At 42.0% G+C, this 26737-nt stretch overlaps 1 long non-coding RNA gene across 1 annotated transcript; it reads left to right on the top strand.

The window, feature by feature from the left end:
* On the top strand, positions 1 to 24746 carry LOC110296410. The gene is made up of 4 exons (XR_002378178.2): positions 1 to 103; positions 14660 to 14741; positions 20118 to 21236; positions 21480 to 24746. It is a non-coding gene; the product is annotated as an uncharacterized LOC110296410 (long non-coding RNA).
* Positions 24747 to 26737: the final 1991 nt, after the last annotated feature.

The following is a 26737-nucleotide window of genomic DNA, read 5'->3' as shown; positions in this document are numbered from 1 at the left end:
CTAAGCAGGAAATTGGTGCTGAAGTCTGCTTAGAGAAGAGGGCTGCAGAGATCATCAGACCCATGCCTGAGATTGGAAGATGGACCACAGACTCTGCATACTGGTATTAATCCCTGCCCTGGTTGGACCTGGATGAGACAAAGGAGATCAGGGTGTTGTCCATAATTGAACAGGGAAGGCAGGGATTGTGAGAGGACTCAGCCAAGACAATCTGTTGGCATCCTTAAATGTCATCATGTCTACTCCACCTTGCATTGAGGTTATTATGCTAGCAGAAAACCAGTTCTTTGATTCAGCAAGGTTGTGTAAGAGCCAGGGGTTATTTGGTGAAGTGTAAATTATTTGTGTGAGTTGTAACATATTAATTAGAGGATCGTTTGTCCTCACTGAAAATTCCAAGCCAAATATAGGGTAATTGTTCCCCCAAAGACCTCCAGGGATGTGCTGATAGCTGAGTAAGTTGAATGAGGAAGAAAAACATCTTGTAGGTATCTGTAAGCTTCTCAGTGAGAGGGGTTGGAGATGTCTTGGGGGTCTGGATTTTGGTTAGGTGATGGAATGTTCTATAATGACTGCTATCAGGGACAGTTCTCTGTTTTGCTGTTTTCCTAAGTCTTAGCTAAGGTGAAAAGAATAGGGGTTAAGGATAAGACTGTACTTGGTAAGAAGACAGCACTGAAGCCTATCATCTAGGAGAGGTGGCTTGTACCATGTTTAGTGGTTTTGCCTCTTCTTACACAAGATTAGGAAGTTATCTTGTTTGATCTTATGTTATCACAGCCTCATAATGACTGTGTCTGGCACCAGCAGTCTTTGAAATGGATTATGTCTAACAGGGTCCACTTGGGTCCACTAGGGGATTCCACCCCGGCTCCTACCAACACCTACACTTAGCTGTATACGCTTGACTTGTTCTCAGATGCCAGAGAGTGTTGTCTCTTTTTCTTTTATGATCTTTAAGTTTGGAAGATATCTATCTATCTATCTATCTATCTATCTATCTATCTATCTATCTATCTATCTAATTTTGATAGTGTTTGAGAGACAGAAAAACTATTCTTGTTACTACTTTGCTGTCAGTTTTGGGATTTTACTCGGTAGTCAGGAGATACAGGACATTCAATAATCTCATTTATTTACTTTTGACATAAAGAAGCACGCAGAGTTAGGGAAGTTATCACACAGCAGACAGCAATCCAATAGGCTAAGAACAATGCATTTTGGGTTTCTCCCATCACAAACCTGTGGTGAGTCACCCAAGTCATAGGCTGGCCACCTTTTAAATAATGCACACTAGAGCATGAGGGAATAGCACTTGATGAGAATAATGGCACTCTTCATAGTAGGGATGCATTCGAGCTACACTCAGCTTTCCTTTAGCACTGATACATCCAATCACAAACTTATTTCCTCATCTCATTCCTCATGTGCATTTCTTGACTCTACTTACAGTTATGGAGAGTTTGACTCTAGATAAGAATTCCTTAGATCGACTGACCAGTCTGTTAAGAGGTACACCTCCATTCATGCTATCTTCACTTTTTTCTTCTCTACATTATATGATAATTAAGGGTAAGAACAGATATCTCCTTGATATTTCTTGAGTGTAACCCTATGTGAATGGTTGAAGATGAATGAAAGCTTATTTATTTATCAATGAAGTAGATTATCGAAGTTCCAAGAGGGTCTGACAAATTCAAAATTCTATCAGCACTGATATGATGATCCCCAAATTTCTATGATCCTAAACACAATGTTCCTGTTGAATGAAGGAAAATACCTGCAAAGAACTTAGACATATTGACAGCAGTGGAACTATAGGAGGAATAAAATCCCAGATTGAAGAATGATTTAAATGCCCTTCAGTAGGAGAATAAATCAACAAACTCTGACCATAGCTATGGGTGTAGCTTAGGGGAAGAGCACTAGTATACATGAAGTTGTGGTTTCCAAATCCCAGCACAGAAGAAGCAAGTAAACAAACCAACCAACCAACAAAGCATACCCTGGTATGTCCTTACATTGGAATAATACGTAACAGTATAAAGGCAGGAAAAATAATGCCTCTGTCAACAAGTATATTTCTCAGAAGCAAATTGAACGGAATAAGCCAGACACAAAAATATATATACTGCACCATTTAACTTATGTGAGACTCTAAAATTATGCCATTACACTCAAGTGACAGAAAGTAGATCAGTTGTTGTCTGGGTCTCTGCATAAGGAATTATTTGACTGGAAGGGATATAGGAGAAGATTTTGAGATGATGACAGTTATTTATCTTGATGTTGGTGCTGCTTACAAGGTGGCAAACATTTGTGAGAAGGTAATGAAACACATCACTGAAATGAATGAATTTTGTTAAATGAAGCCTATACATCAATATAATTAGGGCTGAGGACATGGTTCAATTCGTAAAGCACTTGCCACTTAAGCATGATGAAAGAGCTGTGTTCAGATCTCCAGCACCCACAAAAAAGCTTTGACATAATGCTAGGGCTGAAGAGACACAGGCCAATAGATCCCTGTGACTTGCTAATCCTCTAGTGGCACAAATTGGTGACAATATGTAAGATAAAATGTGATTAGGGAAAACATCCAATGTTGACCTCTGGCAATGAGTTACACACACACACACACACACACACACACACACACACACACACACTTTGCATTTTTCTTCATTGTCTTTGTTGCTTCTCATTGGATTGACATTTTCCAAAAACATGACATGCATGAACCACTTAGTATTTACCCCTCCCCTCAATGTTTTTAGAAAGAAAAACTTTTGTCAAGGCTCACAGTGGTCTCAAAGTTGATTCTCTAGTATAAACTTTGTCTGTAATTTTGGAGATCTTCTCCACACTATTGGGTAGGAAGGTCTCTCCTTCCTCACAGATAAATTCATATCTACTTCCACAATGTCTAATGTCTTCACTTTGCTGACTAATCTCCCTCAGAGTCCTTCTCTGCTTCCTAACCATAAAAAGCTCACTCAATCCCATAATTTATAAACCATCTGTACCTGGAGATTTCTAGAAATCTGGTCCCATATAATATGTACCAACATTCATTCCAGATTTACAACCAACAGCTAAATCAGATGTCTAGATCACACTCAATACACCCTAGCTTGGTCTTCAGAGTCTCCTTCCAGATATGCCTGCCCAGTAGATCCATTTCTCCCACAACCCATATAAGATATTTCCCATCTATCAGGGAAATATCTTAACTCTGTAGCTAGTTAGGTCAAAACCTTGAAATTGTCTTTGATTTATTTCACAAGCTGTATTCATTTCAATGAAATTCTGTTGACCCTATATCAAAACATATATCTAGAAGCCAATCATACCCACAAGTTTTATTTTAATCTAAATTATGGTTGTTTTGTGCCCAGATTCTTGTTCCCACTTGATGTCTTTTTGATGAGTAAATTGTTGGGTTTATGTTTTTCTGTAGTCTGATTTCTACATGAAAGCCAGCATAAACCTAGCAAAATCAAAGTCAGGTCCTGTCAATCTGCAAGAAACAAGTGCTCCCAGTCCAATGCTATAAGCCAATGTCTTTATGATAAGGTATTGAGGATGACTGGCCTCCTGCTTTTCCTTTCGTGTCCTCTGTTTAAACTACACTGGCTACCTTGCTATTCCTGAGCTGTTAGAAGACATTGCTATTAAGGCTGCAGTCCAATATGACCAGATAACTCTCTAAGCTCAGCACAAAGTGGAGGGCTCCCCTTTTCAGTGGAGTTTCCTCTTCTCGGGCTGATCTTATCTAGGGAGTGTCTCTAAGCACAAGTGTCTGACCTTATCCAGACGATGACCCTGCAAGTGCTGCATGACTCAGCATGTAAGTCCAGCTCAGCCCTTCCTGCAGTATGGTGATTAGGTACCAAGCAGCTCTTCGAACCTGTAACCCTGGAAACCTCTGAGGAAGGCCACGAAACCTATGGCCAGACTACAGGTTTGATTCCCTCTCTCTGGATAAATGTAAGTGACGATTTTTTTCTCTTTGTGTAAATGAAGAATTCCCAGCACTTCAACCTCAGCCAATAATGTACACCTACCCTGGAAAGTCCTACTCACTCTCCAAGATCTATGTAGCTCTTGTTCATCCAAATAAAGTTGAGTTGTCTAACTGAAGCTGATTCCAGAAGTCAATCCATTGTACTCATGGCTGTCTATAAAGTCTGCCCCCCCCACCTCTGTTCCCCTCACCCTAGTGGGCTAGTGACTGATGACCTCTGAGTAAAGGGAGGCCCACCCTGGGATTTAACAGGAACTCTCTTCTTCAAGGTCTTTGTGTTGGTTCTTCTGTCTGCCTGGACAGCTCTATCACTCTTCTTCATATTTGTACATATTCAATCCCTTCCTTGTTCTTCCAGGACCTCGCCCAAGTGCCATTTTCTTAACAAACCTCTTTCAGATTCTACTCAAGACATCAGTCCCTTTTACACCCTTCTGAGGCTCTTCATTTTCTTTCTTGTTTTAGTTTTATCATTTTATTGCTATTTTCTCTTTGTGTGTGTTTCTATACATATGTGTTTGTACACATGGATATGAGCATGCATGTTTATAATAAAGAAAGACCACAGATATCATTTTTCAAGTACCTTCTTTATTTGACACAGGGTCTGCCACTGACCTGGAGTTTTACCAAGGATGCTAAATAAGCTGGCGTCTTTAGATCTATCTGTTTCCAGCTCCCATCCTACCAGCTCTGGGATTACATGCATGAACCACCATTCCTAGCTGTTTATGTGGCTTCTGGTGATTTGAACTCAGGTCTCCACAATTCTGAGATAAGCATAGCCATATTCCCAACTCCATGTTTAATTTTTTTTACATAGACTCAATCACTATATAAAATATTATATATACGAGTGTATTTTTTGTACATTCTCCTCCATGTAAATGCAAACTCTTTGAGGTTGAGCTGTCTTTATCCATTTTCTTGTTTGTTTATATGGCATCTACACTCCAATATTCAGCATATAGATGGTTAATTAGTGAATGAGAGAAACTGAAACGTGAACTAAATTGAAAAGTAACATTTGGAAGAGAATTACTTCAAAGAGAGACCAATGTCCAGGGTTTTGATGTAATTCTTATATAATAGCATCATACTAGAACACATTCCGGGAAAACTAGTGTGCATGTATGTTAGAAATGTCCCACATTGGTGATCTGCTTCTATAAATAGTTAACTATCTTAATAGTTAAGATGATTGACTTTTTCTTTTCTTTTCTTTTTTTTTTTTACAAACCATTTAGAACATCTTCTCAAACACAATCACTGAATAGCTGAGACATTGCCTACCATTGGCAGATAAGCTCATAGTCACTTTTGAGGAAAGACTAGCCAAACCTCCTTCAGCATTGGTTAATGCTTTTATTTTATATATATATATATATATATATATATATATATAAATATATATAATGTGTTTTATATATATATATGTATATATATGAAAATATCCTCTGTAATGGTAAGATTTGTATGAAATTTCACCCTAGTTTCTCTACACAGGACACTATGAGATGAGGTCAAAGCTGAAAAGTGGTACTAGAGGTATAGCACAGTGGTAGAGTCCTGGCCTGGCATGTCCAGGGTCTATGCCAATTCCTTACACTGAAAGAAGGGGAGTGATGGGAGATTGTGAGCCTACCACACACACTTGGGTGTGCGTGTTACTTGAGCATAAGATTTGCAGTGCTGTAAAAATGAAAGAACACATCCAATGTGGATTTAGAGCAGGTGACTTAAGCCTCCACACAAATAAAACAATAATTTTGTCATATTCTTGTGATCAAAGATAATAGTTTTCTCGTGACTCTAAGCTTACTCAGGTGCGCTGTTTGTTCAGTGTGTCGTAACACACACTGCTTAGGTCTCCAGACCACGCAGGCTTACTTGGTAATTACCTTATTGAAAGGCAGATTACTTATTGTTTGGATGTCAACTCCCTGAGAATTTGCCAAGTAACTCTCAGACAACTGGGAATTACCAACAATCCTTGCCTGATGAAGGCGCCTGCATTTCTCATATCACACGAGAAGCTGAGGTGGGCAAACTGGTTCAGAAAAAATGAACTTCGTGCCATGCTACAACAAGCCCCTGGGAAGCCACCCCCAGTCTGGTTATGGGACTATTAAGGACAGCGTTTTCTCTAATGGGCAAGTCCTCAGAGCATTTTACTTCAGAGAATCAATCTGTCATTTGTCCTCTCCCATCGCCTTTGCCTGATTCTGCTAACTTGCTGCTGTCACAGGATTCCATATTCTTGACATCTCTTGTGTGGGGCTGGGGAGATGACTCAGTGGCTAAAGTGTTTGCTATGCAAGTGTGAGGGATTGATTTGAACCTCCCAAGACCATTTAAAGTTGAGTGCAGTAATGGACATTTGTAATCCTAGCTCTCCCATGGGGAGATGAATGGCAGAGACAGTAACATTATAGGAAGCTCAGTCTAGCTAGTCTTCATGTAACATGGAAACCACCAAAAACCTCTTGCTCAAACCAAGTGGAAGGTGAGGACTAACACCCAAGGTCGTCCTATGACCTCTACACGTATCATATCATGAATGTGTTCGCAATTCTACATATGTTTACGTGGTCACATTTATATGTTGTTTCTACATTTAAAACACACACACACACACACACACACACACACGCACACGCACACTCACACACACACACACACACACACACACGCACACACACACACACGCACGCACACGCACACACACTCACAGGTACATGAATATGCTCAGAAGTACTTGGTCAATACAAACTGAACTTCAATGTTTTTTTTTCCTTGCTTTAGTTGTTTTCCTAAGAGACAGAAAGAACAGTGTTGGATAGGTTGAGAAGAGGAGCAATCTGGAAAGAGTTGGAGGAGGGGAACAGCTCTGATAAAAACGTATGGTATAAAATTCTCAATACACATTTTAAAAGGGAAATCACATGTCTCTTAAAAATATGTGACTAGAAACTATATCTATGAATCTGTTTTTATTCGTATCTATCATCAATTTCTGTGGTTTTAGTGACTATGCCCTCCTCTTCCCCATCCCTTTTATTTTGGTACCATGGATAATTGACTCTAGGAGGCTATCGAGGTACAAAGCTCTGTGGATGACCAATCCTGTGCAGAAAAGAGTGTTTTCCTTATATGTCACTCATGCAAAGTTATCAGGCATGCCTGTCCTTTTGGTGTGGCAATGTCACATTGTCATCTACAAAGATTGTACTTGTGAACTACATAGCCTAGTTACAATTTTAAAGAAAAATCTCATAATGTTTTAAGTAAGTTTTTGAAGTTTATGATCTTCAAAAGTTTATGATCATCTGCAGGCCACAACTGATGTGCCTCACTTAAGTGATCTCTAGGTTTTTTGTAATATCCAATATGTTGTGAACTCAGTGTAAATGACTGTTATATTGCTCAGGGAGTGATGATGAGAAATGGTCATATATACTCCATATAATCCTATTTATTTTGAGTGCTTTTGACATGGGGTCACTAGAATTTGCAGATATAGAAACCACAGCTATTGATGACCCAAGTGTGCGTTTTGATTGCTCTGCAAACTCATCTTGGGGATAGTTCTTGGCTTTCTGTGGTGAGGGGCAGTTACAACATGGCTCAATGAGTGGCGAGCTCAATGGCTTGGAGTCTGCTTTGATTCTGCATAGCATTTACTTAATTTACTGAAAATAAGAGAAAGAGTAATTTCTCACACTTTGGGCTCTATTTTCTCGACTAGAAAAGAAAAACTACACATGCAAATACCCAGCACAGGACTTCTCATTAGATGCAATCACTAGCAATAATTATTGAGGTTTATTGCCAACCCAGTTCAAGCAGCAATCAGATTAGATAGACTGGCATTTCAGTTGACAGAGCAACTTTTCTAATCCCCTGATCCCTCTGATGCTTAAATTCTTCATTTGTGAGCCCTCAGGTAATGCTGAGAACACAGCTTCATACACAGAGGCCGGTAACATTAATTATTGCCTGTTTTGTTCTGTGCTGTGACGCTTAGGAGGTCTGAATGGTCCAGCAGGTAAACTGCCATTCTAATTAAGTCCTCTAAGCACCAGGGTGTGAGGGAGGCTAGTGGAAGAGTTTACAGCATAAGAAAGCACAGTTTAGATGACGAGGTGCACTTCTTCATGTTGGGGGCACAAAGCCTGTGCTTTTTAGAGAGAGCATGAGGTTTTGAGTTAGGAGACTTAAATCCAAGTTCAAGCCTGCTGTTTATCAGACAAACCCTTCAGTAATCAAGTAACATTGACCCTTAGGCCCCTTGTCTATGAAACAGCCGTGAAAAAGAAAAGAGAGAGCAGGTATGTAAAAGGCTGCAGCGCATGTAACTCTTTTTTACCGAGCCCTGTGTGAATGTTACTTGTTATTATCAAGGGGTATACATTGAAATCTTATATATACAATAAACAATTAGGGACATAGCATATGAGGAGTTGATTGTGGTGACAATAATCTTAGGACATTTCTTGGAGGAAGTGGAACAAGATATAAGCATCAATCAAGAAAGGATGTAGCTTAGAAGACAGCATAGAGGAGCATGTTTTCCACTGTGACCAACAGCAAAGACACAAACCTAGAAACAAGAGGTTCCACAGTAGCCATTTATGGAGCCCAGTACCCTGGACGTGGGATTCATGTAGAAGACAGGTGGTAGCTTGCACAGGGTGATTCCTATGGAATGTGGTAGCTTCAAGTCACCTGGTATGAAGTCATACCCCATGGTGTTAGTCTAGAGTCTGCTATTTACAAATCATTTCATTGTGATAGTAACCAAACCCAACCCAAATTTCTTTAGGGAATGGGGCTTCTCTGTCGGAAATATTCTAAGATATAAATGGGTCAGTACATAAACACGTAGCCATGTGACCCTCACCTAGTAATTGATCATTGGAAAAATGCCATCTATTATCCAATATATTGAATTAATTGTCCTTTTACATTCATATTTGTCCTTATTAATTACCACTCAACTAAAAGAAGAAAAGATTTGATCTCTCATCTCATAAATAAGAATAATGAAAAGCACTCAGAATTCTATCATCCAAATAAACCAACTACTTCCCCTTCCCCTTTGACCTTATACCTATAAATTTGTTGACCATAGTTTTATCCATGATATACATAAAGTTTTCATGGAAAGTGCTATGTGTATTTCTTTACTAGTTTTGATAAATATAAGTACTTGAACATTCATCTTGAGTTTTGTGGCAATCATATTTTCAAGGGAGGCTTCACAAAACATATTTAGTTTTTGTATGAAATATTGACTGAGAATGGACATAGAGTACTGCACCCCAGTCAGGAAAACATTAGCCTGAGGGAGTTTTCCAATGTTTGGAGATAATTTTGGTAATAAAACTGTTGACATCCATGGGTAGAAATCAGGGATGCTGTTTAGCACTATTACTGCACAGAAAAATGTCAACCTTCTACAAATGATGAGTCCAGGAAGGCTTCAGGATTGCAAGCCTCAGACCTACACAGTCTCACTTGCCCTCCCCTATATGAAGTTGATGGGATATGGCCAAGAGGTGTTAGGTGATGTGACCTGGCAATTCTCTACCTTCATCTCTTTGTGTCTGTGTCAACCCATGCTTAACCTATTTTTACCACCAAGAATAAAATGGAAGGTGCTGGGAAATCCCCTTTTGTTCATCCCTAAGTCCCTGTGCATGTTTAGGATGGTGCTGTTGGGTGGCTCATCACCAGTTAGCAGTAATTGCAGAATTAGCAACCAGCTAAATATTTTAACCAAAAACTCTTCATTCAACAGTCCTCAATCCCACAGACACCATCTTCTAGGTAACATTTTTCCCTAAGTGCTGTCTGACGAACTCAGTGAGAGAAAGTGTGTGTGTGTGTGTGTGTGTGTGTGTGTGTGTGTGTATGGACGTTTCTATAATACTAGGTAGGTTTCAAAAAATATAATTTAATTTGAAAGTCATTCACTTTTTGTTAAAAAAATTAAGTGTTTAGATTAGTGTGCCAAGTAATGGGCTTCATCTTTGCATCTTCAAGCATAGATGTTATTATACTTTGTTCTCAATCATTCCCCTCCTTCTTGCCCCCCTACTCCCCAGCTGGTTCCCTTTCTTCTGCATTGATACCCATTTTTATTTTTCTTTTCCCTGTATTCACTCTCCTGTCCATTCCTCACTCCCTTTAAGATCCCTTCCTCCCCTTTTATGATCTTCTTTCTAGTTTCATGACCTACAAACACACATATAAAAATATACACACATAGATATGCATATATTATATATAATTATACATATACTTTTAAATTTAGGCTTTCCATATGAAAGAAAACATGTGTTATTTGTCTTTCAGACTCTGGCTTATTTCACTTAGCATAATGATTTCCAGTTGCATGCACGTTTCTGGAAATAGCAGGATTTCTAGTTTCTTTATAGCTAAACAGAATACCAGGTACCACATTTTCTTAATCCATTCATCTGCTGAGGGACATCTAGCCCAATTCCATTCCTGGTCACTATGACTATTGCAGCAATAATGTAGATACCTTGCTCACTTTGACTTTCTGAATTCAAATTGGTGCTTTGGCTACAATTCCCCAATTTTCTGTAATCATTTGTTGTAATTCTAAGAGTTTCTTAACCCCTACACAGTAGCCCTGAATTAGAGACATGTGTACATTTTGGCTACAGTAAGAAACAGGGACGCAATTCTTTTGGTCCCATGTAATTTACTCTTATTATTGGTAGCCATCAGAAAACTCACAAGGGAGAGCTAGGGATGTCAGGGTATAAGATAGTGATAATCACCATCAGGTCGCAGTTCAGTTGTGGGCATACCTGGATAGCCACTGAAAGGGAAGTTTGTGCTGATGGTGACTTAGCCCCTGGTAACACCTGTAATCCAACAGAATGCTCGTTATGAAATAGCCAAGTTCCTTCACAAGGCACTTACGGAACCTTCCAGAATGTGGACCTGAGAACCCATTTGTGAATGCTCACATACATGAGTGTGGTTTGGATGTCTTACTGTCAAATGCTCAGAGGAATACTGGGTTTTAAAGTTACTATTTGATTGAAAACATGCAAAACTCATTCCTGCATAATAATTTGCTATATTTAAAATTACTTTCTTCTAGGCTTTCCATTAGCACGAGCAGATTTTTTTTCCTAATCCTAAATTCATGCAAAAGAGATGACAGTTGTGATCTCTCCTCAAATTGCTAGTGAGGGCATCCTCTCCCTCACCCTTGTGGTGCTGTAGTCCCTGCCTGAGAAACAAAAGATGCTGCCCCTCCATCCAAAAAAGTACAAAGAAACAGAAAATGACATTTTTGCACTTATTTGCATCAAATTAAGGAGAAATATTGTATTTTTCCATATAAAATTACACATTTGTAGCTGCTAAATTTGAAATACAGAAGCAGTTGATCAAAAGAATCCTTATGAAAAAGAGCCAAGTCATGTCAGGGTGGTTTAGTGGAATTACTGAAAATAAGCTTATGCAGATTCATTACTGACTTATGGATGTACAACGTCAAGACTGCTTCTGAACTGAAGTGAGCACTTACATCCTTATTTCAAACTGTAAACATGACTTCTCTTTGACCACGACAAAGTTAAGCATCAAAGACTATCGCAGGTCAGCCGTCATGTTGTATGTCAGCCTTCACGTCTCAGGTACAGACAGGGATGGGGGTGATCTACAAAGAACAGGGCAGTCCTTTCTGAGTCAGGATTAGTTTTCTCATACTCTAGATTTATGAATGTAAATTAAAAAAGAAAAAAGAAAACAACTGCAGGTGTTTGAATTTGCCAGATCTAATATAAGCACCCTGACTTCACAGTAAGAAGAACCCATCTCGCAAAGAGGACTCTTGGTCTTTTAATAGTTGGTGTTGGATGGTTCAGGCTCTTAACCTGCACAAATCTATAGACTTGAAACATGGTGTCTTATACTAGGAGCAAGAGTGGCAGAGTAGAAATATTCCGAAACTAACTCCAAGTGCTTAGGTACTAGGTACATCTGTTCTGACCTTAAAAATCTACATGCCAAATGAATGTTTTTTTCCTGATTATATTTTCTTTTCCTTCTGTTTTATTTTGTAAATTCTCTCCAAGTTTCCTGTCTGCTTTCAGCTTGATATCACCCTTAGTAGTCCCTACTTCTCACATTACTCACTAGCTCTGCAGTTCCTCATGGGCACCATGTTTCTAGAATTCTAGTGTGATCTTCTTTTGGTCATTTATAGATTTGTATCGAGTGCCTGCAATATGGCAATTGCTGTTTTCTGTGCGAGGGAAAGGACAGTAAAATAACAGTGTCATCTCCATAGGTCTCATGATGCTGATAGAGACCTAGGTTAATAAATAAATATTATGTGTACATGTGTATGTATCTCTGGGTAACATCAAACGCAGAAGAAAGGGCAGGCAACGATTCAAAAGTAGTTGGAATGCAGAAAGACATCACTCCAAAGGCTGAGCAAATGCCAATGTCCTAAGGCAGAGCTGACTGAGTTATAGAGTTGTGGAAGACATTGATAAAAGACAGGAACTTGCATAGCATGACCATGAAAAGAGGCATGATGGAAGTCACTGGCAGCTGGAGGTCAGAGTGTTGGTCTGTCTGTCTGCCTCTATCTGCACAGATCCTATGGCTGCTGGATGGGGGAGTTACAGCTAGGAGATAGCATATCCAGAGATAGTGATTGTTGGGACCTGGATGATAGTGGTGGTGACACACAGAAGCCAGATTCCTGAGAGAGTTGGTACAAATATGGAGGGTGCATGGATAGAAGAGCTGACAGGAGCAGTATGGGGGTTTTGACCCGTGAAACATCTTGAACTGTCTTGAAATTAATAGCTGGAGGGTGCTAGGGAAGAATTAGATTCTTTTAGTGATGGTGGGTGGCCCATGATAGCAATGTTGTGTTTGAGGTGTTGTATTGGCTGTTGCTGGAGTCTGAAGTTGGAAGAAGTCTAGTGCAGAGATCTGGATTCAAGACTCTGAAACTTACAGATTGTATTTAATTCCATGACCCTAGAGGTTCCATCTGGATAAGAACAAGATGTCCAAGGATAGAGTCTCAGAACACTAGAACATGGAGAGGTTGGAAAGATGTGAGACCAGTGATGGTGGCAAGAGGGAGCAGTTGGAAGTATAGACAGGCCATGAGAAGAGAAAGTAACAACCTACAAACCAGGGCAGGAAGAATGTACAATGGAGTGAGTGTTGGACTCTGACAAGGTGAGAAGTGTATATAGGGGAAGAATGAAGCACTGAATGGAGGAAGAAGATGGTGCTGGGGAAATGGTCTAGTGGCTCACCACACTTTTTGCTCTTCCAGAGGATCCAGGATTGGATCTTAGTATCCATACAGTGGCTCCAGAACATCCATAACTTGATTTTTAGGGGAATCTATCACCTTCTTCTTGCTCCACAGGCACCAGGCACACATGTGATATAAATGTAAAGATGAGGGAAAGACGCACATACACATAAAATCAAAACAATTTTTTTTTTCCAAAAGAAGAGGTCATTGCAATTAAACACCCTATGCACAACTTTAAAGTCTGCTTGCTCCAACCATGGCCAATAGAGCTCTGTCTATGTTCTCTAAGGTCAAATAGTGCCTTGCCTCTGGTATATATATACCAGATGCTTCATAACATGTCATGAACATGAATTTACTCAGCTTCTACAAGGAAAGACTGTGGTACAGGGCATTGGCTGTTTGCAAGGCCACTACTGACCAAGGGCGTTCCGACTGGCCTTTTGACTAGCTCTAAGAGCCTCCAGACTGGTTAATCTTGACAGTAGAATACATATTTCAGCTCTGTTCTTTCTGTTAGCTTCAGGGGAGGATTTGGTAATGCCAAAGTACCACAGCACAGACCATCTTCAATAAGTATATCAGCTGAGATCTCTAGAAACACCCCCAAAATGGCCTTTTTGCTTGAAATGGACGATAGCCGCTATTATAAATCCTCTTGGCTAGGGGAGGTAGCAGCTCTTAGGGAGAGGAGACACAGATCTGGCAAGGATAAAAACCACACCCTGTGCCAGGCCCAGGACGTGGGCTGTTGAAATGCTGTGCTCTTGCATGGTCACTTTTTCTGTTATATGAACAAACAAGCTGCTTAGCTCCAACCTAAACTGTGGTTAAACTTTTGAGTCGTTGCCTCCCTTGGGTTTCACCGTGAACTTTACAACATGCAAATTATAGCTTTTAGGCATTTCCCACTATTCCCTAAATGAAAGCCATAGGAGCCGAAAGCATTGCATTTGAGCCTCATGAGAAAGTGAATTATATGCTTTTCTACCCTCTTTTTTCATTCAGTTGTGAGGTTGACAGCTCATTTTAGAGACCTCTGGGTCCTCTGAGTCTGGGATGGAGCGCTGAGCCTGTCTTGTTTCTCTCCTGCCATGTTACTTTGGCCAAACCCTGTTGACAGGCACTTTCTCTTTGATAGATGTTACACTTGGTTGCATTTCTCTTTGATAGTGGTTACACTTGGACACTCTAAGCAGTGTCCCCGACTTTTTGCAGAGACCCCACTCCTTCCCTGTAATTCAGCATTTTTCTGTCAGTGTCAAGAGCTTAGGCTATCTTTCTTCTCCCAGGGAGAACTTTGTGGCTGGTTGTCTTATGTTGGAAGGACTTCACCGCCATCACCCTGATCCTTCCTTCCAGGGCTGTATGGAGGTAAGGAGGGAAACAGGTTCACATGAAAGAAGGGCTTAGGAATCCATCCACCCAGACCAGAAAGGGGTTCCTGAGTCATGGTCTCATCCATTTTCTTACTTCCAGCCCTAGTTCAACTCATTGAGGCAAGGGTCTTTGGCTAAGTTGCGTTAGCAAGCTGTGTAAGTAATCTCTCTCTCTCTCTCTCTCTCTCTCTCTCTCTCTCTCTCTCTCTCTCTCTCTCTCTCTCTCTCTCTCTCTCTCTCTCTCTCTCTCTCTCTCTCTCTCTCTGTGTGTGTGTGTGTGTGTGTGTGTGTGCCATGTGTATGCACGTGTATGCCTGTATGTGTATATGTGCATATGTGGCAGGGAGAGGTGGAAGGGATTAGCATAGCTAAACATAGAGAACAAGCAATGGAAAATTATGAAAAAGAGAGCAGAGGAATGGAGATTTCCCAAACCCCAGGAGAAACCACACTGCGCATGTTCTATTTCCTTTATTAGCTCGGCAGGGCCTGCCTTCACTTCTTCTCCTTCATTTTCCTTGACTGAACTCCAGCAGGGAGCTGCCTTTGCCTCTTTCTTTCTCCCACCCCACTTCTTTCTTTAGGCTACTCACTCTGAATCTTTGTCACTTACATCTTTGACTCATCCCTGCAGCATCCGGTTCTCTAGTCTGCCATAATCCAAGTGGTCTGCTCAGGAGATGTTTTAAAAAAAGTTCTCTCCTAGGATCTACAAAAGTTTAGTCACTTCATGGCTAAGCACTGGGATGTGTCACCCTCTTAAGTATGTCTGGTCTCGCTTTGTCCCCAAACTCTTGGGCATAGATTATTTTTAGCTTGTCCGGTAGCCAGACTGCTCCAGGGCTCAGCAGAAAAATTGAAACTCCAGCCAACAAGTGTACAAACGACAACCACCACAAAAGTGGGCCAGCAAACAATGAAAAAGGCCCAATGGCAGGAGCAGAGGTTTCTTTGTGAGAGATTTCTTTTCCCCTCAGTAGCTATGTATAGAAGAAAAGTCATCTTATTTAAGCTTTGCCTTCATCTCTACTTCCCAGAGAAGCTGGAGGCAAAGGAGACTTAAAAAAAAAAAAAAAAAGTCTGCCATCCTCTGGCCAGAAAGCAGTCAGAGCAGTGGACCAGGGAGTGGCTTTAGATACCAGTACTACCCAAGGGGACTTTGTTTTGGACAGAAATGGACAAAGACAGCAACACATGGTGGAACTTGCGCCCAGCATCAGTGTCCTGAAAGATGAGCCTAGAAGCGCCAGCAGCATCTGGATTTGGCAGGCCGGAGGGAGGGCGGGGTGGAGTGTGGCTGCCAGGTATCTCATGTGAGCCATAAAGAAGCAGCTGAGGAGAGGACTGAACAAAGGAAGAAGCAGGTTGGAGCAGGCCAGAGAAGGGCAGGTAGGGCGGAGGATGGCTTGTTTCCTCTGGTTGGTGTTGAGTGACAGGCTGCCGAGGCATCCGAGTGCAGATTCCAGAAAGGGTGGATGGATAGTTTGAGGGTTCGCCAGAGGTTTCGGAATCAGAAACCTGGATCTGGGAGTCATTGGTGTAGATGGAGGCGCTTTGCTGACTTCCCTCTGACCTCTGATTTCCTAATCTGGATAAGGAGGAGAAAAGAGCCTCTTTGTCAAACTCATGGGATTGTGGCGGCTTTCAAGCATGACGACCTACATGAGAGGGATTTTTAGCATGCAATTGGAGGCGAGGGCAAGTTCTTTGTGTCACTGCGTGACTGCTGGGTGTGCACATGGCCCCTTAGAAGCACTGAGTGTATAATGCTGTTTTTTTCTGTTACTTCACCCAAGGAGCTTGCCACCAATAACTAGCGACCTGAGAAGGATATCTAGTCCCTCAGAACAATGAAGAATGTGAACAAGGGTCCTTAGCAGACCAAAGAGGTCCAGCACAGGGTAAAGTTCCCCATAGAAACATTGTGATGGGCACAGTTCTGCCTCTCTTTTGAAAACTCTCTGCTGTGGTCTGCCTGTGCCCAAGGCTTGGTGTTGATGAAAACCATGAGTTTCCTGCCACAAATATTAAGGGTCCCAAGGAAGTGCCAACAAAATGCTAACCCAAGGGCAAGGTAAGATGGAGGCCAGCACAAGTCCACTTATGGTCTATCACCAGGACAGACCTGGGTCACTACACGGTAAAAGGGAGAAAGTGAGAATTTTCACACAGCCAGTCACAGTTACTAAGTCACAGTATTGGCACTGGCTCTGTGCTGGGCCAGCCCAGGAGTGGGCACAGAGACTGGGTATCTAGAAAGCCCTATGCTCTGAGAACACATTTTACCATACACTTAATCTTAGCCAAAATACTGAGAAGTAAAGAGAACATATTTCATTATAAATGTTAAAGAAATAATGTTAATAAAATAATATTATTTTTAAAGGTCAGCTTGTGTGTATGTGTGTATGGGTATGTGTGTTATGTTTTATTCTTTTATTTATTTATTTATTTATTTATTTATTTATTTTTGAGGTAGGGTCTCACTATGTGGTTTAGGATAATCTTGGACTTGATCCAAGCCCCAGACTCATGGATCCTGGAACCACCTGGCAAGGTTATTTTTAAATGCTGCCCCTGAACATGGCTGACTTAAAACCACCCTTTCTTCTGCAGTCTTCCTGCCTTGACTGCACTCGTTCTTCGGGGACATGAACACAGTTTCTCAGCTGACCACCTGTGAGCTGGAATCAAAACTTCCTGTCCTGGAAGAAGACATTCTTTCCAGCAGCATCAGTTCCGTTCACAGAATCACACTACGATGTGGTCACAAGAATAGGGAGGAAATACAAGGGCGTAGGGAAATACCGTGCGGGGCCCATTCAGCGTTCACATGGCCTCTCCATCCCAGGTTTCCTTATGATTTCCAGATTCATTGCCCTTTTGGGGGCAGGCACATGAGTGTTAGGATCCGGATTTGTGCCCAGTCCCCATGTCCCCTCTTAGCCTCCTTGTTTAGCAGATGGAAGGTGGAACTCAGTTCTATCGCCTACCCTCTATTTCTCTTCACCTGTTACATCTTCTCTCCCTGCACTGCACTGTCTAATGTTTCTACTGCTTTTATCCCCAGTAGAGCCCCTTCCTGTGGGATTTGCCACCGACCTTGAGATAATCTATAAGCACTCAAGCATGGAAAACTGAGGAAGCTGCACCTTCAGGCTTTGGCATCCTAAACATGTGTGCCTCCTCCAGAGGAGCTGCTCTGCTTTTGATGTTCATTGTGTAACTGCTCTTTGAATGGATTGTTAAGAACTAAGCTCACGATAGACTTTTTAAAAAAACCTGCCTGGGTTGTTGCAGGTGGAGGGTCTGTAGAAACATTACAGTGTACAGATTTAATCTCATGTTACACTGATGACTCTGGAGTTTTAATTTCCCTACCCACTTCCTTTCAAATCTTAGTTTTATATGGTGATGTTTATATCCCTGGCCCTTTAAATCTTTCTCTCTCCTGTGTGTGTGTGTGTGTGTGTGTTCAGGTGCATGTGTGTGGTGGGTATACATGTGTGTGGGAGGTTCCGTGTGTGTGTGGGTGTGCAGGTGTTTATGCAGGTGTGGGTGGGTGTTTGTGGAAGATTTTGTGTGTGTGTGTGTGCGTGTGTGTGGAAGGTTCCATGTGTGTATATGTGGGTATGTAGGTGTGTGTATATGTGTGTGTGTGTGTATGTGTGTGTGTGATGTTTCATATGTGTAGGTCACTGGACAGATGAAAGCCAGAAGCCAATCTTGGTTGTAGTTCTTCCATAGGCAGAGGCCATGTTGGTTTTTTTGAGACAAGGGCTCTCACTGGCTGGACTTAGCTGACTGGTCAGGGAGCCCAGCCTGACTCTGCTTCCTAGCGTTGCTCCTGGCATGCTTGGAATTTTATATATATCCTGGGACTCAAACTTGGGCACTCATACTTGTGGGGTGAACATTTTACAGGCTGAGTTATTACAATACCAACAAGAAATGCATAAATAAGTAGGAAGTAAAGAATGAACGTTTAGTCTGCGTCTGGAGCCCCGTGCTTTCTTTTCAAGTTTCCTTCTCCTCCCACCTGTTCCACAAAGGAAGGAGAAGAGCCAGGGCCCAAGCTCACTGCCTAACATCCACCTGGGCCTTTGCTAGAGAGCAAGCAGGAAGCCTGTGACCAGATCCTCACACCTGCTGTTCCTCACCAGTGTGGGTGGTGGCGCTTGTGTTTTGCTCGAGGAGGGTCACTTACACACAGGGAGCTTAAACTTCAGGAGGGGACAGAATGTGTCTTTAATCAACTCCAGGCAGTGTTCGCCCCTCCACTCTCAGCATGGAGACGGGGGACCATTTACACTAGGATAGATGATGTGCATGTGAAGGTGATGTCGTCTCAGGTTTGCAACTTGGAGTAAGGGGAGGTACCAGATGAATCTTTAGAAGGACTTCTGGGGAAAGATTGACAGGTGAGGGGGTGGGGCCACTTCTGGCTGCAGACAGGCCGCTCTTGTGTGTGGTATTCTTCATAAGCTTTCATTTTTCTTGCCAATGTAAAGTACACAGCAGACGCAGCTCCCTCTGTGGAACAGCTCCGTTTCTGGGCATTTCCATGTAAATTGAGCCTCCTCCAGTAAGTGGGATCGTTTAACGTACAGCTGGGCAGCTCTCGGTTCAAAGGAGCCCTGGAGGGGAAGCCTTTGAAAGCAGGAGTTCCTTGGTGACTTCCATAATCACATTCTAATTTATATTTTCTCTTAATTTAGATTGTAACTTGAAGTGCTTCCCTCTCAATCTTTCTCTTAAGAAGAGTAAATAAATTAGTGCGTATCCTATAATATTTTCCCAGGGGCATAATATTCATAGATGTGTCATACTTGTAATTATATTTTAAGTCAATGATTTAATCATAGCTGGAGGAGAGAAACGGATGTCATGGAAGGGTTCTGCTCATTAGCTCTGATAGCACAGGGACAGCCGGAGTCGAGTTTGTTCGTTTAAGAATGTCTAGCCAGGCTTTTGCCCCCGGGATGTCTCAAGTTCTTTGAGGGCAGGCTACAGAGCACTGTGGGGTGTTCAATGAGCTGAAGTTGGAAGAAAGAAATTGGTTTAAATCACGCCTCGATTCAGTCTCTTGACTTAAACCCATTTGACTTTAAGATGGTTCCTGACAACTATAGCAATGTCAACGTCTTCCCTTTAAAAACAGGCTGAGATGTAGCAGAGACTCCACGAGCATGCAGGGACAATTTTCCTAGTGCACATTATAAATGTGTGGCGTTCAAAACGCTAATCACAGGTAGATGGGCGGCGGGGTTGATGGTGTCTTGATTATCGGTTGGACATTGGCCTATACTTTGTAATACTGACTCTGGAAAACTCCTAACATTCTAATTGAATATTGTTGATTGTTTTGCAGGTTTTCTGGAAACAAGTCGTTTAAAAACATAACAAGACAAAACAAAACAAGTAATAACAAAACCACCGTCTCAACCTTTGAAGGGATGCACGCACAATTTCTAGAGAAGGGAAAGTTCGCCCTCTAGTGGCCAAGAGAAAACAGTTCATGAAATTGAAGCGTGGATCCTATGGTGCTTTTTAAAGAAACTCACCTCTAAGTTAGGACTTTATTCTGCCCTTTGTGTCGACACTTCCTTACTCATGGATCTTGATCTAGATACTTCTACTGTTAGTTTAAAAATTAATAATTTTAGTTTTATAATATTATGCTCTTGTCTAACTTTTTAAAGCATCGAAAGAAAAAAATCCAGGTGGAGAACAATTTATTCTTACTGGTATATTTTTAAAGTCCTAGGTGTGATGTGAGTGCTAAATAGAAGCACGCCTTGATTTACTTTGTTTTGGTTTTATTTGAAATTAAATAGCCCCAATCAGGATTATGAAACGGGGGAGGTATGGCATTGGTACCTAGGCCTTGCCTTGCCTTGGACTCACGATGACTTACATTGTTTGAAATGAATGTGAGTATATTTTTGTGATGCTCTGACCTGAATGTCACTTACCATTGCTTCTAGGACACATCAGTAAAGATGCAGCATGTGGGGGGTACAGAAGCCCCGCCCCCAGCAAATATGAAAGCGATTCATTATCTTTGTTCTCTATTTGAGTATCTCCTTTGAGTTTTCATTCTTAGCAAACAGACAAAAGAACAACTTAGGCCACCTGCAGGTCTCAAATGCATTTGAGCTAGCTCAGCTAGCACACAAGAAGCAAATGTCAAGAATTCAGGTACATCTCAACTCTTGGTACATCATTTCTACTTTCTGATGGATTGCTCCCGGGTTTCCTTCTGTCATGACAGAAGGGCCCGAGGGGACTCAGCTCATGATCCTAGCCAGGGCATTGAGGGAGAGTGGGTTCCTGGTGTTTTTTTGTTTGTTTGTTTTTTGTTTTGTTTTTTGTTTTTTTTTTTAATCTCTTCTAGAGTCTAGCAATAGGATAGGGATTATTTTTCAACAGTGTAATTCTCCATTACAGGAGTCATGGTTGAGGTCTTGTTCTACGGGAGAGCCTGGCTGTGAGTATTCTGTAGATCCCACATGGGATCTTCATACTACTGTGGAGTTCCCTGCGATTACAAATGGGCCAGACTGTTGATCCCTGATAGCAGGTGCTTCTAGACCTTAGAACAGCTTTGAGCCCTTTTCTGCTCGAGGTTTTACACAATGCTGGCAGTTCTTCACAACACCTGGCTCATGGGCTGGAGCAGTGACTCTAGGTGTGGAAGAGAGCACTTTGTCTTTCTGCCTCTGTGTTACAGGCAGTCATGCGCATTAAGCTGACATTTACTTTGGTGTGGATGCCCCAGCCTACTCCTGATCCCTGGAATTCTAACCATTGGTGATGTACATCGGTGCAAGAATCATTTCTCACCCCCTGTAAGATACACATATGGGACCTGGGGCATGCAAGCTACCTTTTGCTCAAACAGCCTGATTAACATAAGGAGACGGTGCAACAGGTCATTGCACTGTTCTAATCTGTCTGCATTATGTCAAAAGCTAGGTGTTGATGTAGTCCAGGGGACAACCTTTCCACATGCATGTTCTCTGCTGCTAAACTGCAAACTATATTTTACCTCCTTTTTGGATAGAAATAAACAATTTCACCAAATCCATGGCCACACTCTATGTGACAAAGCTACCCTATCTAGCAATCAAGGCTGAGCTTACAGTGGTCTGTGGTTGTCCTCAGGACTGATTCTTCTGTACTCAGGTCTGATCAGGACTCTGATCTTACATCCTCTTGATCGGTCTGTAGGCAGGTCATGCATGTTCTCTGTCAATAGGGATGCAGTTATTTTCTTCTTAATTAATTAGTTATCCTGGCCAAACTGTGTCTGTTTCGGAGACCCTCTTCATCTTCATTTTGATAACTCTTGCTCTATGGAATAACCCGCCAACATCCAAGCATATTGATTTAAACATTATCTTTGGCACAAGACAACTGTACTAAGTGGCTCTATGGACTCACTGTGACTCTCTAAATTCCAGACATGCTGGAGACTGCTAGGTTGACATGGCTTCCATGTGCCCTCATTCTAGCTTACTAGAAAGCCTGATGGTGCTTTGGGCATTGGGGATTGTTGCTAACTCTGAGACTGTATGATGTCACCCTTGAGATGTCCGAGCAGTGTACATCCTCCACTGCACAGTTACTCATGCAAGTGACACCGGTTTCCTTCATAATGGGGCTGCAGACACTCTACACTGTACTATCGGAAGGATAGTGTGATGCCCATTTTTGCTCATTAACTGGTGGATCTCTCATGTCTGAAAGCTGGCTCACATTGGAATCTGTGAAAGAGATTGCTGCCACTTGTTGGGAATGACTGCTCCTGGCTGCCTGGCCGCCTTTGATTTTTTTTTTTTTTTTTTTTTTTTGGCTGGAATAAACTGAGTAGTATCCCTTCAACTGTCCACCCATTCATCCCCCAGAGCTACCACAGCCTCTTAATCATCACTGGTCCCTTGGCTGACATTCAAACCCTGATGGTCCCCCTGTCAGGAATCCCCAGATGTGACATTTGAGGCTGTGACATTTGAGCCTCTTGCTTTTGCTTCCTGTTATCTAATTGCTGTTGATGAGTGAAGCTCTCTGACGGCCTCTTGTACTTCCAGCCTGCGAAGGACCTCCTTAGCGATACAGAGGCAACCCTTACAGCAGGGTCCCATGGCTTTGCTGCAATGCTCATTATGGCTATGGGCCTTCCAGTGAATCCTCATCACAGCCAGGTCTTCCGCTCTGCACAGAAAAATCCATCCTGCCACGTGCACTTTTCTGAGCTGTTCACCCCCTACCTCCTGTATCAGAAGTAATCTTTGACATAGGCTGTGGCTTTCTCCATGCCGTTAGGAGCACACAAACCATGAGTTAGCTCTCTGGCATCACTGTTGGATATTAAATCCTATCTCTTGGGATTTCAGCCTCATTTGAAACAACAGATTCATCTTCACCCAGTTTTACATCTGCTTCCCTTAAGGAAGCATGCCGACTCCCTTAGACCATGGCTCTTTTCTTCCTTATCATGCCAGCATTCCTCTGGGTGAGTGATGCTGAGACATAATCCCCTCTATAAATCTGGAAGGATCATGCAAGAGCGAGTGCCTGTTGCCTCTCTTTCCAGCACAATCTCTGTGGGCTTGTCTTGCCCTCCTAGATTTGGTGGGGGACTGGCTCTACGCATCTATAACCTCATTCCTAGCATACTTTGTTATATTTTACATTTTTCTGTGATAGGCAAGAGGCATGGTGCATTGGGTAGGAACATGCTCAGTTGTGCCCATCAATGTGTTCTACGTGTACAGTTGCATGTCTGACACAGATATTACTTATATGTAGCTGTCTATAAAGAAGGCTGGCATGCAGTTAATATTTGCTCTTGTTTACTTCCTGCTTAAGCCCTGCCCCCTGCACATGTACCTTCTTGTTTTATCCTCACTTCTATCACTGGAGACAAGTACTAGCATCCTACAGATTGGATAGCTCTTCCTTCTCTCACATCCCTTCAGCATCCCATACATTTCTTACAACAATTGCTTTATTCACTTTGAATGACTTTCCACGTAGGCTTGGAGATCCACATGTGTTGGCAGTCACTAAAATCCAATATTTGTTTTGTGTGTATACTCATGACTAAACGACTATATAAAATAAACCTCACAAAATTAACTAGAGTGGCTTAGAGCACTTGGCAATTTTGTTCTGTGATGGCCATATTCCATTAGATATTGTTTTTCCACTCACGCATTCCCTTACAGAAAGGTCTGCCAGCGCTTTGCATCTGGCGTGTGCGAGCTATTACTGTACTCATGCCACTAATTGTCTCTGATTGGTCAACAAGTAACATATCTTATGGATGGGGATTGCACAGCTCTGTATCACACAGGGAGCATGCTTCCTCTTTGTGAGCTATCCCCTCTTGCCAATGTAAATCAATTCTCTGTGTCTGTCAAATGGCAGCACATTCCAGTGATTAACAGCCTGGTGTTAATGTGATAAAGGAAATTAATTTTAGATGTGTTTGGAGTTTCCAAGTAATCTGTGTAAAAATAAGATCCTGCTGTGAGTCAACTATTTCCTACCAATCTGAAATATGCTGGCCCAGAAAGTGTGTTATTGGCACATCTATCACAGATCACAGCTCATTATTTCAAGGGCTGACAAGCGTCTCCTTGCACATTTATTAGGGAACTGAGCCTTAATCATATCTGTGGCTTTAAGAGATCCTGTCCTAGTAGATTTGTGTCATTTTTTTTTAAAGCAGAAGAGTTTTAAAAGGAAGAAATGTCCCAGACCCAGGACTGAAAGGATGATAATTTTATGGAGTATTTAAAAAGAGTTATAAGGACTCACCTACATAAAGAAGATGGATCCTATTTTATTTTTATGTCCTGATGAGCAAACTCATTTCTTTTTATTCCATTCAGTAGTTCTAAGCATAGCTGTAGCCCGAGCTTGTAAAACTCCCTGTCTCCTAGAAATTTCATAACCTTTGTTTTTGCTTTGGTTCAGTTCCATTTTTATTTTTGTTGGGTTAAATAGGATAACATCTAGTAATTATAATTATTTAGAAATACAAAATCAAGAATAAATCTACATTACCAAAGGAAAGACTATTTTCTCTCCTTTACTACTTCCTTCCTCCCTCCCTCCCTCCCTCCTCCCTCCCTCCCTTCCTCCCTCCCTCCCTTCCTTTACGTTTTTTGCAGCATTGGAGATCAAACCCCGGGACTTACATAAGTTAGACATGCATTCTCCCCCTGAGCTGCAGCCCCAATCCTTGCCTTTACCTGTTATTCTGAGTCAGGATCTCACTAAGCTGGCCAGGGTGTTCTTGAATTCGCTCTGTCGACCAGGCAGACCCTTAAATGCATAAACCTTCTGCTTCAGCCTCCAGAGTAGATGGTGTTGCCAAGAACATTGCTTCATAAGTCATGGCCAACATGTTGCAATTCTTAAACGAGTTCTTATTTCCTGTAGCAAACATTTGAGCCACTGCAATGTTACCGGAGAGCCTTGGATCTATCAGCGAGGAAACTGCTACAGTTCAATACCTAGTAACAGTTTGCACTGGATTAACCAGGAGTATCGATCAGTAAGCACGCTGCACATTCAGATTGTGAGGTGTGTTAGGAAGCTTGGTGGTGGGGAACACAGCGAGGTCAAAGGGACCAAGGGCTAGGGGGAAGTGTGGGGTTTCAAATGATATCACTATTATTAGCAAGATGGCTAACATTTGAGCAAAAACCTAGAGGAGAGGGCACCATCCCTGAAGAATTCTGGAAGAAGAGTGTCCGGGTCTAAAGGGAAACTGGATCTGAGACCCCTGTCTGGGACTCTACACGAAAGATTCAAGAACGATCAGGATGTCGTGTCGTGCGTGGGAGCTCAGCGAGTGAGGAGTTATAGGAAAGCACTCAGAGAGGGGCTCATGACATTAGACTCTGGGAGGTCCTGTGTTGTAAGGATCTTGACTTTTATTCTGGGAGGAATGTGGGACTGACGGATGACTCGCTCAGTTTCCAGAATCCCACCCATTAAGAGATCTTTGTTATACTTGGATATGAGCTGATGGTGGCCCTGCCAACATAATGATAGCTGAGATTATTGGAACCAATCAGATTCTGGATACATTTTGAAGGTGACAAACATTGCCTTTCTGACTGATTGGATATAAGATGTGAATGGAAAAGGAAATCAAGAATGAATCTGCGAGTTTTTGGTCTAAGCAAGTAGCAGCATGGAGCTCTCATTAAGTGAGGTAGGCGAGGCGCTGCGTGTGGCAGATGGTGGCAGGGGCGAGGGAACTGCTCCGGTCTGAACACAAGAAACAGCGATGTCTTTTAGACATTTAGGGGGAAATGTCAAGGAAGGATACAGATGGGAGATTTTTCTTTAGAAATGCTAAGTATATAAATAGCAACTCTAGCCAGGAGTCTCATTGAGATGGGGTAGGGGCAGACTTGGGAACAGGAAGAATGAGGAAGAGGGGCCTCTTTCCAATTGCACTTATGATTCATAGTTGGCCTAATGAGTGATGTCCTAGTACCAAACAGAAACAAGTACAGCCGACTTAAGCAGGCTTCAAACTGCAGTGGTTCTCATGACGTTGACTGGCTGATTTGTGAGAGCAGAGTTGGTAGGTCTGCTAGAGAGAGGCCACTAGGTATCAGCCAGCACTGAGTAAGGCAGTGAAGAGTTGGTTCAGCCAGAGAGTTGGGAAAGGCTCAGTTATTTGCTCATGATGACATAGAGGAATGATAACTCATACTCCGTTGGCGGTATGTAAATCAGTACAGGCTTTATGGAGCACAATGTGGAGGTTCCTCAAAAAAACTAACAAGATATCTCTTGGAAGGAAGGAAGATCTCTGTGCATGCAGTGTGGCTGGATATACATGTTATACTGCACTTAGATATACAATTAACACATCTTAATAGGAATTTTCACTTTTCAAAATGTTATGTGTATGGATGTTTCGCCAGCATGTCTGTCTGCACACAGAAGCATGCAGTT

The sequence above is a fragment of the Mus caroli genome, chromosome 1 (genome assembly GCF_900094665.2).
Source record: "Mus caroli chromosome 1, CAROLI_EIJ_v1.1, whole genome shotgun sequence".
NCBI lineage: Eukaryota > Metazoa > Chordata > Mammalia > Rodentia > Muridae > Mus > Mus caroli.
Note: the sequence above shows the minus strand (reverse complement) of the source record. Positions and strands in the feature narration are given on the sequence as shown.